At 47.1% G+C, this 15629-nt stretch overlaps 1 protein-coding gene across 8 annotated transcripts in view; it reads left to right on the forward strand.

Annotated features, from left to right (window-relative positions):
* The first annotated feature begins 2519 nt into the window (after positions 1–2519).
* Positions 2520–15629, forward strand: part of SV2B (synaptic vesicle glycoprotein 2B) — a 194199-nt gene continuing 181089 nt past the window's right edge. For 5 of the 8 annotated variants that reach the window (XM_070495824.1, XM_070495825.1, XM_070495830.1 and 2 more), the window contains exons 1-2: positions 2533–3197; positions 3776–3933. The gene's annotated coding sequence lies outside the window, so the exon portion shown is untranslated. Of the gene's footprint in view, positions 3198–3775; positions 3934–4566; positions 4707–15629 lie in introns of those variants that run through there. The other 3 variants (XM_044761749.2, XM_070495834.1, XM_044761752.2) reach the window with 3 other exon arrangements.

Consider the following 15629-nt stretch of genomic DNA (forward strand, 5'->3'; position numbering starts at 1 on the left):
ACTAACAAAATATGTGCAAGATACCTCCACTGTAATCTATAAAATAATACTGAGAGAAATGAAAGGAGATCTAAACAAATGGAGAGATGTACAATGTAAAAGGAGTGGAAGACAATATTGTTAACATGTCATTTCTCACCAAATTCATATAAACTTAAGGCAATTCTAATCAAAACCCCATGAGGATTTTACGTGTACATGTGCATATATGTGTAAATCAATAAGTTGATTCTAACTTTCACGTGGAAAAGCTAAGGACCTAAGGAGCCAAGACAATTTGGAGAAAGAAGAATAAAATTGAAGGGCACACATTACCATATTTCAAGACTTCCAATAAAGGTAAACTAATTAAGACAGTGTAGGGTCAGCACAAAGATATGTACATAGACCAATGAAATAGAATGGAGAGTCTAGAAATAGACCCAAAGATAGATGGTCACTTGATTTACAACAAAGGTTCTGTTGCAAGCCAGTGCATAAAGAATGGTCCTTTCCATTATGGTTCTGGAGCATCTGGATATCTATGGGAAAAAAGGTAAACTTTGAACCAACTGCATTCCACACACGAATAGAAGATAGACCCAAATATGAAGGGTAAAACAAAAAGGCTTCTAGAAGCAAATATTGGACAATAGGTGCCTGACCCTGAGGTAGATGCAGATTTCTTAAACAAGACCTCAATATATATATCCGACGGACTCACATCTAAATAGACAGAGTGCCTATAGACCAAGAAGTAAAAGACAAAGAACTCAAGGAATTGGTCAGACACTTGAAATGGCACTTCACAAAATGATTTTCAAATGGCCAATAAGCCAAATGGTCAACATCATTAGTCAACAAGGAATGCAAAGTAAAACTACATTGAAATACCACTACATACCCATGAGAATAGGTAAAATTAAAAGCTCTGACAATGCCAAGTTATGGCAAAGAAGTAGAGCATCTGGGATCCTCAAATACTGCAGGGGGGACTGTAAGTTGGCACAACTACTTTGGAAAGCCATTTGGTAGCATCTACTAACACAAAACATATACTTACCCTATGACCTATCAATTCTACTCCTAGTTACATACCCAAAAGAAAAGAACACATATGTCTATCAAATGTCCACAGTGGCTTTATCCATAATAGCTAAAAACTGGAAGTGACCCAAATGTCCACCCCCAGGAGAAGAGAATAAAGAAGCTATGTTACATTTAGGCAAGGGAGTACTACACAGCAATAAAAAAGAATGACCTACTAATATGTGTAACAATATGGGTGAATCGCACACATTATTTTCAGTAAAAGAAGCCATACACTAACAAACACACACTATACTGTATGATTCCATTCATATGTCGTTCGAGAACAGGCAATACTAATTGATGTGGAAAGAGGTGAGAGTGGTGGTTACATCTGGAGGATGAGCGGTTATCGCCTGAGATGGGGCATAAAGAAGCCTCTGGATGCCAGAACTGTTCTATATCTTAGTCTCCATGGTGGCTGCACTGATACATATTGAGCAGACACCATATGCTACGTGCCCTTGCACATGGCCAATGAGAAAGGCATTTTTTTTTTTTTTTTTTGCAGCTTACATTTGAGTGAGGCAGGCAGATACTAGACAACTAACTTTAGTGACCTGTGTTGGGTGCTGGGTAAAGGAAGGAGTGGTGGCTCTAGGCACACGGAGCAGGGAGAACTCATTCATTCCAGGAATGAAGAGAGACTTCCGTGAGGAAGAGATGGCTCAACTGAGAACCATTAGGCATTAGGTGTGGGTAAGAGGATTGGGAAGAAAAGAACATTCCAGGCAGGTGGAACAGGATGTGCAAAGGCCTGGAGGTGAGCGAGTGAGAAGGAATTAAACATTTGGTATGGCTGGCATACAGGAAAAGATGAGGATGAAGAAGCGAGGCTGTGGGGTCAGCAGGGGCCTGTTCTTTGGTGACTAAATGAGATGTGTTCAAAGAGTTTTGGCTTTTCTAAGGATGTTGGGAAGCCAAAGCATGGTTTTAGGTAGGAAAGAGCCAAGATCACATTTACATTCTAAGAAACGAGTCCAGGAGGCTTAGCAGTTGAAGCTCTTGAGGTGGCCCAGGTGAGAGATGATGGGGTCTGAAGTAGGGAAGGGACAGAGGAGCTGGCCAGCAGTGCAGGATTGTAGAGATGGTGAGGAGGTGGAACTGAAGACCTTATGATGGTGGGGTGTGCTGGGTGGGGAAGAGGAAACAGACTTTCAGGACTTGATTCCTTTTAGCCCTATTAAGAAAGGAATGTAGTTCCAGACCCTAGACGACGCCAGCGCCTGGCGAGTTGTGCTGTTCGATGTCTCCTCTGAATTTCCAGTGTCCCTTCGTTGCTTCACACTGCCTCCTGGGAGGAGCCTTTCCTTGCAGGGTGAGCCTTGGGAGTTGAATTTGCTCAGCTCTTTCGTGGGTGGAGTCGAGGGTTGGAAGGAAGGAGACAGGTGCACGTGGAGGGCTTCCTGTGACGCATCACACCCTCCAAGTCTTCCTCCCTCCTCCCACTCACCAAGTAGGTTCTTTTCAGTCCCCTGACGTTCCCTGATGAGGTAACGAGGACAGAGCGATTTAATTGCATCCGTGGTCTAAGATACTTTTGGGATGGGACTATCAGAGGATTCCCCTTCCCAGGAATTTGAGTCCTCTCTGACCTATCCTAGTTGGGAGTTGGTGAAAAGCGAACACAGCACCCCAGGCGGGGTGGAGAGAGCAAAGCGAGATGAAGACCATAATCACCTGGGTACAAAACTCGAAACTCGAGGAATAAGAAGTTTAATATCTATCGGTCTGCAAATCCGGAGGGCCTGGGGCCCCACTGGGTCCCCTTTCCACTGAGCTATTCCAAACCTTGAATCAGAAGGGGATTTAGAAGCTAACAGCTGCCGGCCGCGAATACCTTTAATGCCCAGGCCGAGAAGAAAGCGGGTTAGGATCTGATCCTGCTGAACAGAGGACCCAGGAGCCTCGCGCCCGCGGCGCTCGGTGTGGCGGGGGCGCGCTGCGCGCTGCGCCTGGGCAGGCGGCTGCGGCGGCGTGGGCGCGGTGATGCAGGTGTGACACCCGCGGACTCCTGCCTCGGCCCGGATCGCCCCAGCGCCGCGTGAGCTCGAGCTGCTGGCGGGGCCGCCAGGGCGGACGCTGCCCCGCCGCACCCGGAGGCGGCCGCCCGCGGACTTCCCACCCAGGTAGGGGACGGCGTTGCTTGCTCTGGTGCGTGCAGACCCGGCCGGGGCACGGACCCCGCGCGCTCCTGGGGGCTCCCAAGCTCGCCCGCCGGGGCTGAAACGTACACGCCGGAGCCTCTGAATGTTGTTTATAGTAAATTGCACAAAAGGCAGGGAAGGCTCTTGGAAAGCGGGCGCCGAAAAGCAAGGACTTGCCCGCTGCCCCGGGGCTGCGCGCTTCTTTCAAGGTGGCATCCCCAAGGGCTGTTTTTAAACCCTATTTGAACTGTTAGCGCCATACATAGTTTTGCAACTTAGGCTGCTGACATTTATAACTCTGTTTCCGTAAGCTTCCTAGCCACCGCTTTTAGTTTCAATTCGATTCCTACTAGATGGATTCTGTTGTTGTTGGTTTGTTTTGAAAGAACAGGTTAAAAACATGCCTACACCTGGTGGCTCTGGGTTGGGGTTTGTGAGTGTGTATTTCTGTATGTGGAGGGCGCCCTCCGCGGGCGTGGGAGCCGTTTCTTAGGGACACAGAGAGGATTTGTTTATAGATGGATTTTAGCGCAAGGAAAAGAACATGATTTGTTCTGCAGGGTTGGGCGAGCAAATGCGTTCAGCCAGGGAGGAGCGAGGCACTGCCGTTTCTTCCGCAGACGGGTGTTAGAGATCTCTGCTGTCCAGGGTTCAGCCGGGCTGCTGAAACACGATCCTTTATCCAGAAGTCACAGATGCAAACTAGCTCCGTTTAAAGGTAACTTGAAGTCGGCTTCTTGAGCTCTGATAAGAGCAGCCCAGGTCGGGAGGGGTGGGGTGGGCTCTAAGAGGTGCCTGCTCGTTTTTTAAAAAAGCCTGTTTGAGAGGTAAATGTGGGTGGTTTGAGGCTCAGGGAATGGCAGGTGAGGGATGACAGGTGTGTGCGAGGGAGAATTGGGCACTGTAGCCAGCTCAGTGGTCATTCTGGTCTCTTCTATGTTTTTGCTTCCTGCCCTTTCCAGAAGAGGTGACTTGTCCTGCTTGCTCCAGTCGATGCAGTAGATACAGTACAGGCTCATTCTGCATCTTTCTTGAGTCAGCAAAGACTCATCCAGCACCTAGTGTGCGCCAGAGGCCAGATTAATCCTTGGGGATGCAGAGATGATGAAAACAAAAGTGCGGGCTCCCCAGAAGCTCACACCTGGTGGGAGAGAAGCACCTGTAATAATGAAGTGTGCTAAGTTCAGTAATGCAGGTGTGAAAACAGAGCGGCGGGAGCAGAGAGGAGGGAGGAATTAATTATGACAGTGATTATTTTTAGTATGAAACCCTCACAGATGAGGCATTACATAGATTTAAATAGGGACTGGGTTCTTCCCTTGGTCCTTGGTCTGTGAGTGACCCACATCGCTCTCCCACCCCATCAACATCACGGCCACTGGATGGGCAGAGCTTTTCAAGTCACAACAGGGCTGGTGTTTGCCGGACGTGACCAGACCCCAGTAGACGCAGACACAGGCTGACACCAAAGGAGGAGTGTGCCCAAGGCAGGTCAGGCTTTTTATTTATTTATTTATTTTAATGGATTGTTTTCCTAAATTCCAGGACCAGGAAGGTTTTGAAGCAGTGCTTCACAAAATCAGGGATTCTGGAAGATTCTGAGGGATTTTCTGAGCAGAACTTCTGCTTTTTTCCCCGTTGGGTGCCTGACCTGTCTGTGCTTGTCCCAGCCCAGTTCAAAAGAAAAGCTCTGACCTTGATTATATCTAAATGGGTGGAATAAAGGAAAACTAAAACCCTTACCACCAGTCCTCTCTGGGAGATGAAAATCCAGTCTCATGAATGTTTCTTCCTGGACAAAAGCTAAAAAATGATAAAATGAAGAGCTCTTGTGTTATGTATGTTTGCCAGAGATGCATATCACATGTATTTTGTAACCTAAACCATCATTGAGGTATTTGAAAAGCAGGCTGGCGCATTGCAAGGAGCACGGGCTTTGATGCTCAGACACAGGCAAGTGTTTTGGGCTAGTTACTTCGCCTCTCTTTGAGTTTTGGTTTCCTGATCTGTAAAATGGAATTAACAATAGAGTTGATATAATAATGACATAGTAGGTGCTTAAAAGTATCTGTTCATTGTGAAATGATTGTCATGTATAAATTGCTTGGCACAAAGCAGGCACTCAAGAAATGGCACTTCATTCCCTGAGTACTTACTATGTGTCACGTACTGCTCTATGTGTGCAGAATTGAAGTAAATAAAGCCCCTCAAGGAGCTTAACTTGTGTATGTATATGTGTGTGTGTAAGATAATGGACAAATAAATAAGTAACTAGATAGTGTATCAGCCTATGATGCATTATAGGGGAGAGCAATAAAGCAGGGTAAGTGGAATGGGGAGTGCTGCCAGAAGGTAGCGTAAGCATGGTTATTTTTTTATACGGCTTGGTCAGGGAAGGCTTTGCTGAGAAGTGACATTTGACCAGACCCCTGGGGAAGTGAGGGAGCAAGCCAGGCAGATGTCTGAGCAAGAGCTTTGTGGGCAGCGCTACAGCACCTGCAAAACCCTGATGCGGGAGAGAAGCATGTTCGTGAGAAAATTGGAAGGGAGGCCAGGGAGGCTGAGGTTGAGTGAGTGAGGGGAACAGCAATAGGACTTGAGGTCAGAGGGGTAGCATAGCAAGGTCACTGGGGTAGTGCCTCTTGTAATTTCTATTTGTCGCTCAGATTTATGTCCTGAGCTCTGGTTTAAGGAATTGGCTGGAATTCTACACTCTACGTTTAGAAGGTTGGGTGGTAGACATAGGTTCCTGTGGTCACTCAGAGCGTAAATGAACGCAGCAAGCAGAGGCATAAATCTTTGCAAGGCGACGAGAGGCACAGGAATTAGGGAGCAAGTGCCAAACAGTGTCTGATGCGTTTCCTCCACATCAAGGACTGTATTTGTGCTTCTTTTGAACCTTAGTATTTTGTTAGTTTCCTTTCCCCCACCATGAAAGAAAGGGTCTCCTTTATTGAATAGTCTTGCAGGTATTGTCCTTGCTGGTTGTTTTTCTTTTTTCTTTGAGAGCAATAATAGTTTCTATGGTTATGGAAAGGTGTTGGAATCAAATGGAAATATACTGGCCTTTGGTGTACCATGGAATGCATTTACATAATATCATATGACGCATTTATTTGAGACTTCCTTCCATCTTGGAGGCTTCCTGTGAAAGTCGCAGTTTGCTGCTGTGTCCTTTTGAGGTTTGTTCCTCTCGAGAGCGTGTTTGGGGATTTGAGAGCTCCATCCCACGGCCGTCCTTGATGGCAGTAGGTTTACTGCAATGTGCTCCACCGACAGAAATGGGACTGGATGCCTGAGAATCTTGTCAAAGTTTCTCTGAAATAGGATATGGCGAGGCTGGGTCACGGTCAGGGTAGCTGCCCGGGTGTCCCCCAAGTTACTTCAGAAGGTGACATTTACCTCTGTGAATTTCCCCCATGGCTTTTAGTCTTGCTGCCTCAGAAACCTGATCTGTCTCTTGGGGCCACATCACAGTGACCTTGCTCACCTGCATGCCAATCTGCTGATTTGCAGTGGCTGAGACACGGTGTGGTATGGTTAGTGTGTCTTCTTCCTGCAGACGCCCTTTTGTGAGAACTAAATCACAAGAAGTTTTCCCCATGAGCACCTACCCAGAGCAAAGCAGCTGAGATGCCTACCCTTGGGACTCATCACACACATTGGGGCTGATCTTGCCGACAGGCCTGCAGAACAAACCTCCCCCAAACTTAGTGGCTTAAAATGGCAACCATTTGTTATTTTCTCACATGTCTGTGGGTTGGCTGGGCAGTTCTGCAGATCTGGGTTGAGCTTGGTTGATCTCAGCTGGGTTTGCTCATGTGGCTTTGGTCTGCTGATGGAGTGGCCGAAGGCTGGCTGCTTTAGGATGGCCTCAGCTGGGACGCCTTGGCTCTGTTCCATGTGGTCTCTCAGCCTCCAGTGGGCGATGCTGGCATGTTCACATAGTAGCGGCAGGAGTCCAAGAGAATGGAAACTCTCATGGCCTCTTGGGGCCTAAGCTTGTAACTGGCACACTGTGACTTCATCCTTGTTTATTGACAAAAGTAAGTCACAAGGCCAGCCCAGAGTGAAGAAGCAGGGAAAGATGGCATTTTTTGATGGGCATTGCTGCACAGTCACATTGCAAAGAGCATGGATACAGGGAGGGGAAGAACTGGGGATATTTTTGCAATCATCTGTCCTAGGGACCTTAATATTTAAAGTCCCCTTGGCTAAGGCTTCTTTTCTCCTAAACTTTGCTTGAATGAGCAATGTCTGCAACTTACCCTTTTTTCCTTTTTCTTTTTTTCTGTGTTTCCGTGTGTGACCAACTGTAGACCTATTTTTCTTTAGTCAGTCATTCATTCACCAGATATTTATTGAGTGCTGTCTATGTGCTAGGCATGTTATAGGCAGGGGAGACAGCAGTGAAAATAACGAGATCTATCCTCATGAAGCATTCATTGTAGTTGGGGGAGACATAACATGTAAGTAAACAAGTAAATGTGTAATATCAGGTGATGAAAGAACCTGAACCAGGGAAGGGAGGATGGAGTGCTTAGTTGAGTGGGGGTGGGGGGTAGGGAGGAGTAGGGGGTGGGCACTTTATATAAAGTCATCAAGGTGTCATGAAGGGAGTGAAAGAGTGAGCCAGATGGAGATCTGGGGAAAGACCCTTTCAGGCAGGGAAACAAGTGCAAAGGGCCTGAGGCAACAGAGTACTGGCATGTTCTAGAATAGCCAGGAGACTCAGGTAGAAGGATCTGAGAGAGGGGGAGCATGGTATAAGGTAAGATCAGAGAAATAGCAGGGAGCTAGGTGATACAGGGTCTTATAGGGCCTTGTGTGGACTTTGGCTTTCTCTCTGAGCGAGATGGGAGGCCATTGGAGAATTGTGAGCACAGGTTGCCATTATCTGATTTATGTTTTCAATGCTCACTTGAGCTTTAGACCTTAGAAGAGGTTCTGAGGGCTCAAGTGTGGAAACAAGGAGATCAGTCAGGAGGCCACTGTGATCCAGATGAGAGGTGATGGTGGTTTGGACCAGGGTATGGCGGTGATGGTGAGAAGTCCAATTCTGGATGTATTTGATGATGGAGCAGAGAGGACTTGCGGGTGGGTTGATGGGTTCAATTTAGGGTATGAGAGAAAGACAGGGGTCAAGGATGACTCCGCATATTTTGACCTGAGTAACTGGGAGGAGTTGCCCTTTACTGAGATGGAGAAGGAACAGTTATGGGGTTCAACTGGACATCCAATGGGAGATATTAAATAGGCTGTTATATGTGTGAGTCTAAAGTTGAAGGAAGAGGTCCTAGAAGGAGATACACATTTGAGTATCATTAGCATGTTATTTGTTTTTCCCTTCAATAAGCCAGGTCACTGCTGTATCACCAGTGCCCAGAATATTGCCTAGCACATAGTATGTGCTCAATGAATATTTACTGAGTGAATGAATGGAACCCTTTTATCACTGGAGGTGACTGCAGATCTTTGCTTCAGTGGCTCTTGAAGGGTAACTCCTTGACGTTATTTCCTTTCTTCCCAAGGTCTCCTGGGAGCCTTATTGTAGATCTTGTGGACTAAAAACAGACTTTAAACGTGAAGCCTCCAATTGCTTATACCTTACAGAAAGCAATGTGTGGTGACAAGTAAGAAAGAGAAACAAGTGGAGACCAAAAAATAGCTCGTACTTTCAAAAAAGGAGACGAGCTTTTCCAGAGAGAAGTGGTTGAAATTCAGGGGTGTGATGTTCCTGGGTTATTATTATACTGCTCTTAATTTAAGATTAAGCAGGATCAGGGAAGAATCTTGTAAAAGGGAGAAACTTATTTAAATCAATTTTATGCCGAGCGAAAGAGTGTCACCGGCTTGTTGAAAAATCCCACATCCACAGTGTCTTGCATAATGTGTTCCTGTTTATAAAAGGAGAGAAATAGGCAGTAGCCTTACAGGGAAAGGAGAGGGATGGAATGACCTCAGTCTCAAACTCTAGGTACCCTGCCTTTCCTCCCCATGGTGTGGCTGAATATGAGTGTGAGTTTTGTTTGCAAAGATATTGGGGGCGGAAGGTGGGAAAAAAAGTAGGTGCTACAGTTGAAAGTCATTTCCTGTGTGTGCGTGTGTGTGTGTGTGTGTGTGTGAGAGAGAGAGAGACAGAGAGAGAGACAGAGAGCGAGCGAGAGCCAATAGTGGGATAAAAAAGAGAATTGAAGTCCAGAAGGAAGTACGAGAAAGAGATAGCCAGTTGACCTCCATTTTTGTGAGTGGGTAATAGGCCTGACCAGGTTGGGGGTAGGATGGAGCGATGGGGTTTGGAATCAGACAGAACTTGGTTTGAACTCAAGCTTCGTTACTCTCTAGCTGTGTAAACTTGAGCAAGTTATTTAACTTCTCCAAGTCTTGGTTTCCTCAGCTGTAAAATGATGATGGTGACACTGATGATAATACTCAAGTTCTCTCCAGTTCCCTTTATGCTCCTGGACTTGGAAATATGTTGGTCTAAATGTCGATTAAGGGATCACTGTACCTGTTGAGGTACTTAAAGTTTCTGTGTGAAGAGAGAATTGAGAACCTGTCATTTAATGTTGCCAGTGCTATTGAGAAGATTATTTGCATGGGGCTATGCTGTTCCAAATGAGACAAGTGGATAATAATCAGCCTTATTGGCTAGAGATTTCCAAGGTGGCTCAGAGGGGAATCAACCTTCTATTCTCTGCAATAAGCCAAGCCCACTAGCTCATCTCTGTGACGTCCATGGTTTGTTGGAATTCCATGATGAAAATTTCTGAGTCCCCTGGATTATGTAGATGCAGAGATTTCCCTATCAGATGCCTCTGGGCATTACTTCCACAGAATCTGCCCCAGGTGTCTTCTACTGGACAAGTCTGCTGTTCTCTCCATTCCAGGCACATCATAGATATTTATTACATCATGAATGAGTAAATGCTGTTATGGTTGCATTGGTGGCTGAGCCTGTTCCTGGTTATTCCTCACTGGCCTGGGCAAGAAATGAGTGTAAGTGACAGTGATGGGCTAAGTCTTCAGCACCTAGTCAGTACTCAGCAGCTAATGGTTTCTCTCCCCCCACTTCCGTGCTTTTGCTGCCAATCTGGCCTCCTTTAGATCAAGGAAACACGCCCAGCTTTCGCTTGGAGCCCTCAGACACAACAGCAGCAAAGGCTACAGCTCCCTTGCTGTGTTGCCCATTGATCACAGCTCACCCAACAGTGTCTCGTGCTCTAGCAACGGAGACCACACCATGGATACTCTCCTTCAACTCACCAAACAGGAGCCTGTGGTCCTAGCAAGTCTTCCGGTTTTCTGTAGAAACTCCGGCTCCACTCACTTCCTGTTTCCTTTACTCATTTGAGCTTGCTTCTGTCTTGGGTGGCAGTGAAGAGAGTAGCATGAACTTTCTTTGCCCAAAAGGCAATTGAAAATTCTCCCCTAACCAGTGACTGTGTAATCCCTCAGAGATAGAGTTGAACTGACCTCTTCTAGGAGCTAGATGGTATAGGCCACCTCCTTTCTCCCATTTCCATTTTATAGATGGAAACCTGGGGCCCAGAGAAAGGCAATCACAGACAACTCAATTCTTTTGCTTCCAGCTCTGCATAGATGCAAGAGAAGGTAATTTTGTCAGACCACTGGGGCCTTCTGGAATCACAGATTTCTGGACCTGGAAGTTGGCCGTTCATGCTGGGAGCTGGGTGCCATTAACTGCTTCCTATGTCAACCCCAGATGATGCCTGTGTTGGCAGGAGCTCTGGGCTCCTAAAACTCACCCAAGCAGGGAAAGGTGTGAGTTTTCAAGGTCTTTCCATGACAGAAACCTGCAAATGAATATTGCTAAGAAGAAGGAACAGAACATGACCTTGGATAAACGTGCCATCCATCATTATTTCTGAGTGTGCAGGTTTTGTTTTAATAAATATTTCATGGGCAGCTTTCTTTTCAGATCCAGAGCAAGCTCAAGGCAATGGAAGGACTTATTTGAGCTATGGGGTCTTCCCATTTCAGAGCTGAAGGAACCTTAGAAAGCAGGAATCTAAACTCCTTACTAGGCAAAGGAGGGAGCTGAGTCCAGAGAAGGCAATGACTTATTTAAGATCCTACAGTAAGTTAATGATGGAGAGAGGATCCAGCCCAAGTCAGCGCCACAGCCGCATAAGTTCATCTGAGGGTAGAGGATAAGAGAGACTGGGAAAACAGGGCCTGGGTCTCCTTCGTTATTATGCTTAGAAATCCTCTGAAACAGCACAACGTGTTTTCCCAGGCAGCTGAGAGCCTGATTAGGCTCCTCAACTGCTTCTTCTGAGAACTCCTCTGGGATTCCCCTGCCAGCTCCCACAGCCCAGGCCCAGGGAGGCTGCTCTTGTTTTTGCCTGCGGCCCCCGCTCTCCTGCCATGCACAGAATCTGACCGTGGCCTCTCGCCTGATCTGCGCTGCAGCAGATGGTGCTGAGGAATGGAGCCCAGCTGGCATGTAGGCGGCTCTGAGGGAGAGGAAACAGCCTTGTGGGGTGGCCTGCTCCGGGCAGAGGGCTGGGCCTGGGGATGGGGCTGGAGAGGTCACGACAATGTCAGGAGCTCCTGACCTTGGCCCTGGAGAGCTCGAGGGACTCAGTTCCACACCAACTCCTATGATGAGTGATGAATGCATCCCACCCGTGGCTGCTTAAATGTCCATGGGTTACATGCAGCCACTTTTATTTTTTTAAGCAAAGCATAAACTTAAGCTTTAAGGAAAGGGAAGCTAAAGGGAAGCAGTAGCTTAAAAATTTAAGTCACAGAAGACAAGCTCAAGTGGAACAAAGCGGAGGTAGATGAGAAAGGGTCAGAAGCAATAGGGAAACAGGGTGGGAAGCTGAGCCAGGTTCTCCTCTGGCTCCCCATGATGGATGACTTCTCTTTTCTTCTTTTGGTGGTGCTGGCCAATCTCTGGCATGAAAGCTGTGCCAGGCTCCAGTCCTCACATCACAGGATTGGTGGCCTCCTGTTTCCAAGTGGCCCAGTGTGCGGGATCTTGGGGCATCACAGAGGGCTCTCAGAGGCCAGGTTAGTTCTATCACATTTCTCAGTTTTTTACCTGTGTCACTCCCAGGTTGGCATCCTGTTACTTTCAGCCCATTTCCTCCGGACAAGTAAGGCCCCTTCTGGCGGGGTCGACCTTCTAGTCAGTTCCTGGATTCTTGACTTCTTTGAGATGGTAGAAGGCAAAGAGCTCCAGAGCCAGTCTGCCTAGGTTCCCAGCCCGGCTCTGCTTCTTACTAATGTGAGATCTTGGGCAAGTCATTTAACAGCTCTTGCCTCAGTTTCCCAATCAGTAAAACAGGAATGATGATAGTATTACCTACTCTGTAGACTTATGGAGAATAAGACATGAGTTAACTTGCACAAAGGGGCTAGAACGGTGCCTGCCTCCCAGTGAGCGCACTGAGGGCAGATAGTATTCAACGCCATGTCCTGAATCCAACAACTGGCTCAGGTCCATTTATGGCAGCTGCCACTCCAGATAGAGATTGTCACCCCAGACTCCCTGGAGCTTGCTCAGGACTCTGGTCTGCCCCCTGTGCTCTCAACTCAGAGAGACAAGGTCATGCTTAGGGCTTGCCCATCTGAGAATGGGAGGGAAAAGTCACCCTCAGCTTATAAGGCTCACCACCAGCTTTGGCGCAGCACTTTAGTGTCCCGAGCGTGGGATCCTCATGACAGCCCTTGACTAAGCAGCCTGTAAATCTGTTTTATTCCCGCTTTATAGATAAAGAAATGGAAACAGGGAAGTTTAATTTTACAGCCAACATTAATTTTGTACTAAGTACTGGGGATGCACATATGCGTCAGCTGTTGTTCCTCTAGGAGCTTGAAGCGTGATCATGTGACAATAATGATTATTATTATGCACATATGATTTCATTTAATTCTCACAGTCCCTGTAAAGTGGGGGTTTATTGTTTCCATTTTATAATGGAGTAAATGGAGGTTCAGAGGAGTTAGATAACTTGCCCAAAGTTTAGCGTCTACTAAAGAAGCTACCTGATGCCCTAGAACATGTTCTTTGCCCTGTGCTGTGTTCCCTCCCCACCTCGTCCGTGAAGGCTTGTTGGGTGTGGCACTGGGCCTCAACGCGTAACCCTGACTCTAGGGTCCCCCACTCTTGCTGTGACAACACACTGTCTCTGACGGGAGTTTGCAAGTATCTACCTAGTGCCCAATGGGCTTAAACCAGGCTCCAGACCCACCTGCTTCCCAGCCTCTGGAGCTGTTCTCCTTCTCTCATACGTCCACCTGCCCTACTGTAGGCTTGTTCTCAGGGCCAGTACTTACCTGAAGCTGGAGATATTTTCACTGTGAAAGGGGTCAAACTTCAAGCGTCCTTGATGATAATGGGCCCTAACTCAGTGCTCCATGGCTCATAACTCGTTTCTTCTATAACTTTGAGACCAGTTTCCTGTCTTCCCCAAGGAGGAGTTGAGAGAAATCTGTGTTCCTCTGCATAATTGACTTCATTAATTCTAGACTCTAAGATTGATTTTGGGCCCAGGCCCAAACCATACTCTTCCACAAATATTTATTGGGCCACTGCTACATTCTAGGCCTTGTCTCTGAAGCCGTTCTCTTATTGGAAGGGTCTCTGTTTCTCTCTCTGAAACCTTTCATCTTCTGGAAGCAGGGGTCTTTGAGGTTTGTCTCCCTTGCTGCCCCAGGTGCTTCATGTGCCCAGGGAAACAAACCTCAGGGCCTTGTCACTCAAAGGATGGGACCAATAGCATCAGCATCACTCGGGAGCCTGTGGGAAATGTAGAATTTCGGGCCCCACTCCAGACCTGCTGAATCAGAACTTGCATTTTAACAAGATCTCTGGGTGATTTGTCTGTACAATAAAAGTAGGGCACAGGTCACAACCTCTTCATACCATTTTTTCCTGTCTTGAGAGCTCACATGGTCAATGGTTTTGGCCCCACAACCTCTGATTCATCAGAGAAGGAGGATCATGACTTGGGTGGGGGCCAAGCTTCCTCTGTTGGCCAGGTCTTATATGGGCTGCATGCCTGGGCTGTGCCATTGGGAAGCTCATTAAATAGTAATTATAATGCAAGGTGAGAAGGTGATATCATGGAGGTATATACTAAGTAAATGCTTGTGGGAGCACCAACTATAAGCAGTTGCTATTGCTGAATGAAGAGAGAAAACTGAGGGCCAGTAAAGGCTATTGGACCAGATGAAGGGGTACTGCTTAACTGAGCCTTGAAGGAGGGGTGCTTCTCCAGGTGGGTGGTGGGGAGGAGAAGGGTGTTCCTGATAGAGAAAGTAGTTTGAGGAGAAGCACATAGATCTCAAAGTACTTGGTTGATTTGAGAACACTAGGCAGTCTGATGTGGCTAAAACCTGGGCTGTGAGGTGGTGTTGGCCAGGGAGTGGAAGAGGGAGAGAAAGGGATGGGGAGAATGGTGGAAAGTGGCATGGAGACCCAGTGGAATCTCTCGGGGGTTTAAAGGTTATCATCAGGTGTGCTGAGGAGGAAAAAACTCAAGACCCACTGAGAGAATGGAGAAGCTGATGGTCTTGGTGCCTTAAAATGGTCTGTGAGTGGTGAGATAACCACTGTCCTGTGCTTCAGCCACGAGACTCGGCTCGGGGTCAGTTGAGTGGATCAGAAGTCTGACACAGCCTCCATCACAGACATCCATCCAACTAGAGAAGCAACAGCCGTGGAAACTGTGATTGATGTCTTAGAGATGTTTGAAGGTATAGAAAGAGCCAACAGAGCATGGAAGACATTTAGGAAATATAAGGAGGCCCTTAGACCACAGTCGCCCAGAACAAATGGACCAGAAAGTTCTGTTTTCTGTATTTGAAATAGATGAGAGAGATGCAAGGGGACCAGGGAGCAGCGTTATTTCTCAGGCAGTTGCCTGAATTACATGGTTCCACTCATAACTGCTCCAAGAGTTAGTAATTAGTGGATTTCCCCCCTTTTCCCTTCTCACCACCATTTTGGATATATTACAACCCCATTATGGATAATCCTGAAAATTGAGGAAAGGAAAATCCAGCTGTAAGCCCACCATCTATGTAAGCATTTTGAATTATTTTCTTTATTTAGAAATACCCGTATTAAGTATGCAGTTTTGGAGCCCGTGGCCGAGACTGGCAAGCTCTTCCTCAAACCTGTGTCCGCCTCTTCCTTAGCACGCGGACTCCACGTCCCAGCCTCTTTTGCAAGCGGGCGTGGCCATGCCACAGGTCCACTGATGCGATGAGAATGGATGCGACGCACTCTGCTCCCAGGCCTGGTCCCTGAAGCTCCACGTGTGCTCCTCCAGGCTCTTTTCCCATCCACTGGCTGGCCCTACTTGGGGCTGTCTCACGTGCGAAAAATAAACCCTGACTGTATTAAACTACTGACAGTTTAGAATTTGTTACAGC

The sequence above is a fragment of the Equus asinus genome, chromosome 2 (genome assembly GCF_041296235.1).
Source record: "Equus asinus isolate D_3611 breed Donkey chromosome 2, EquAss-T2T_v2, whole genome shotgun sequence".
Taxonomy (NCBI): Eukaryota; Metazoa; Chordata; class Mammalia; order Perissodactyla; family Equidae; genus Equus; species Equus asinus.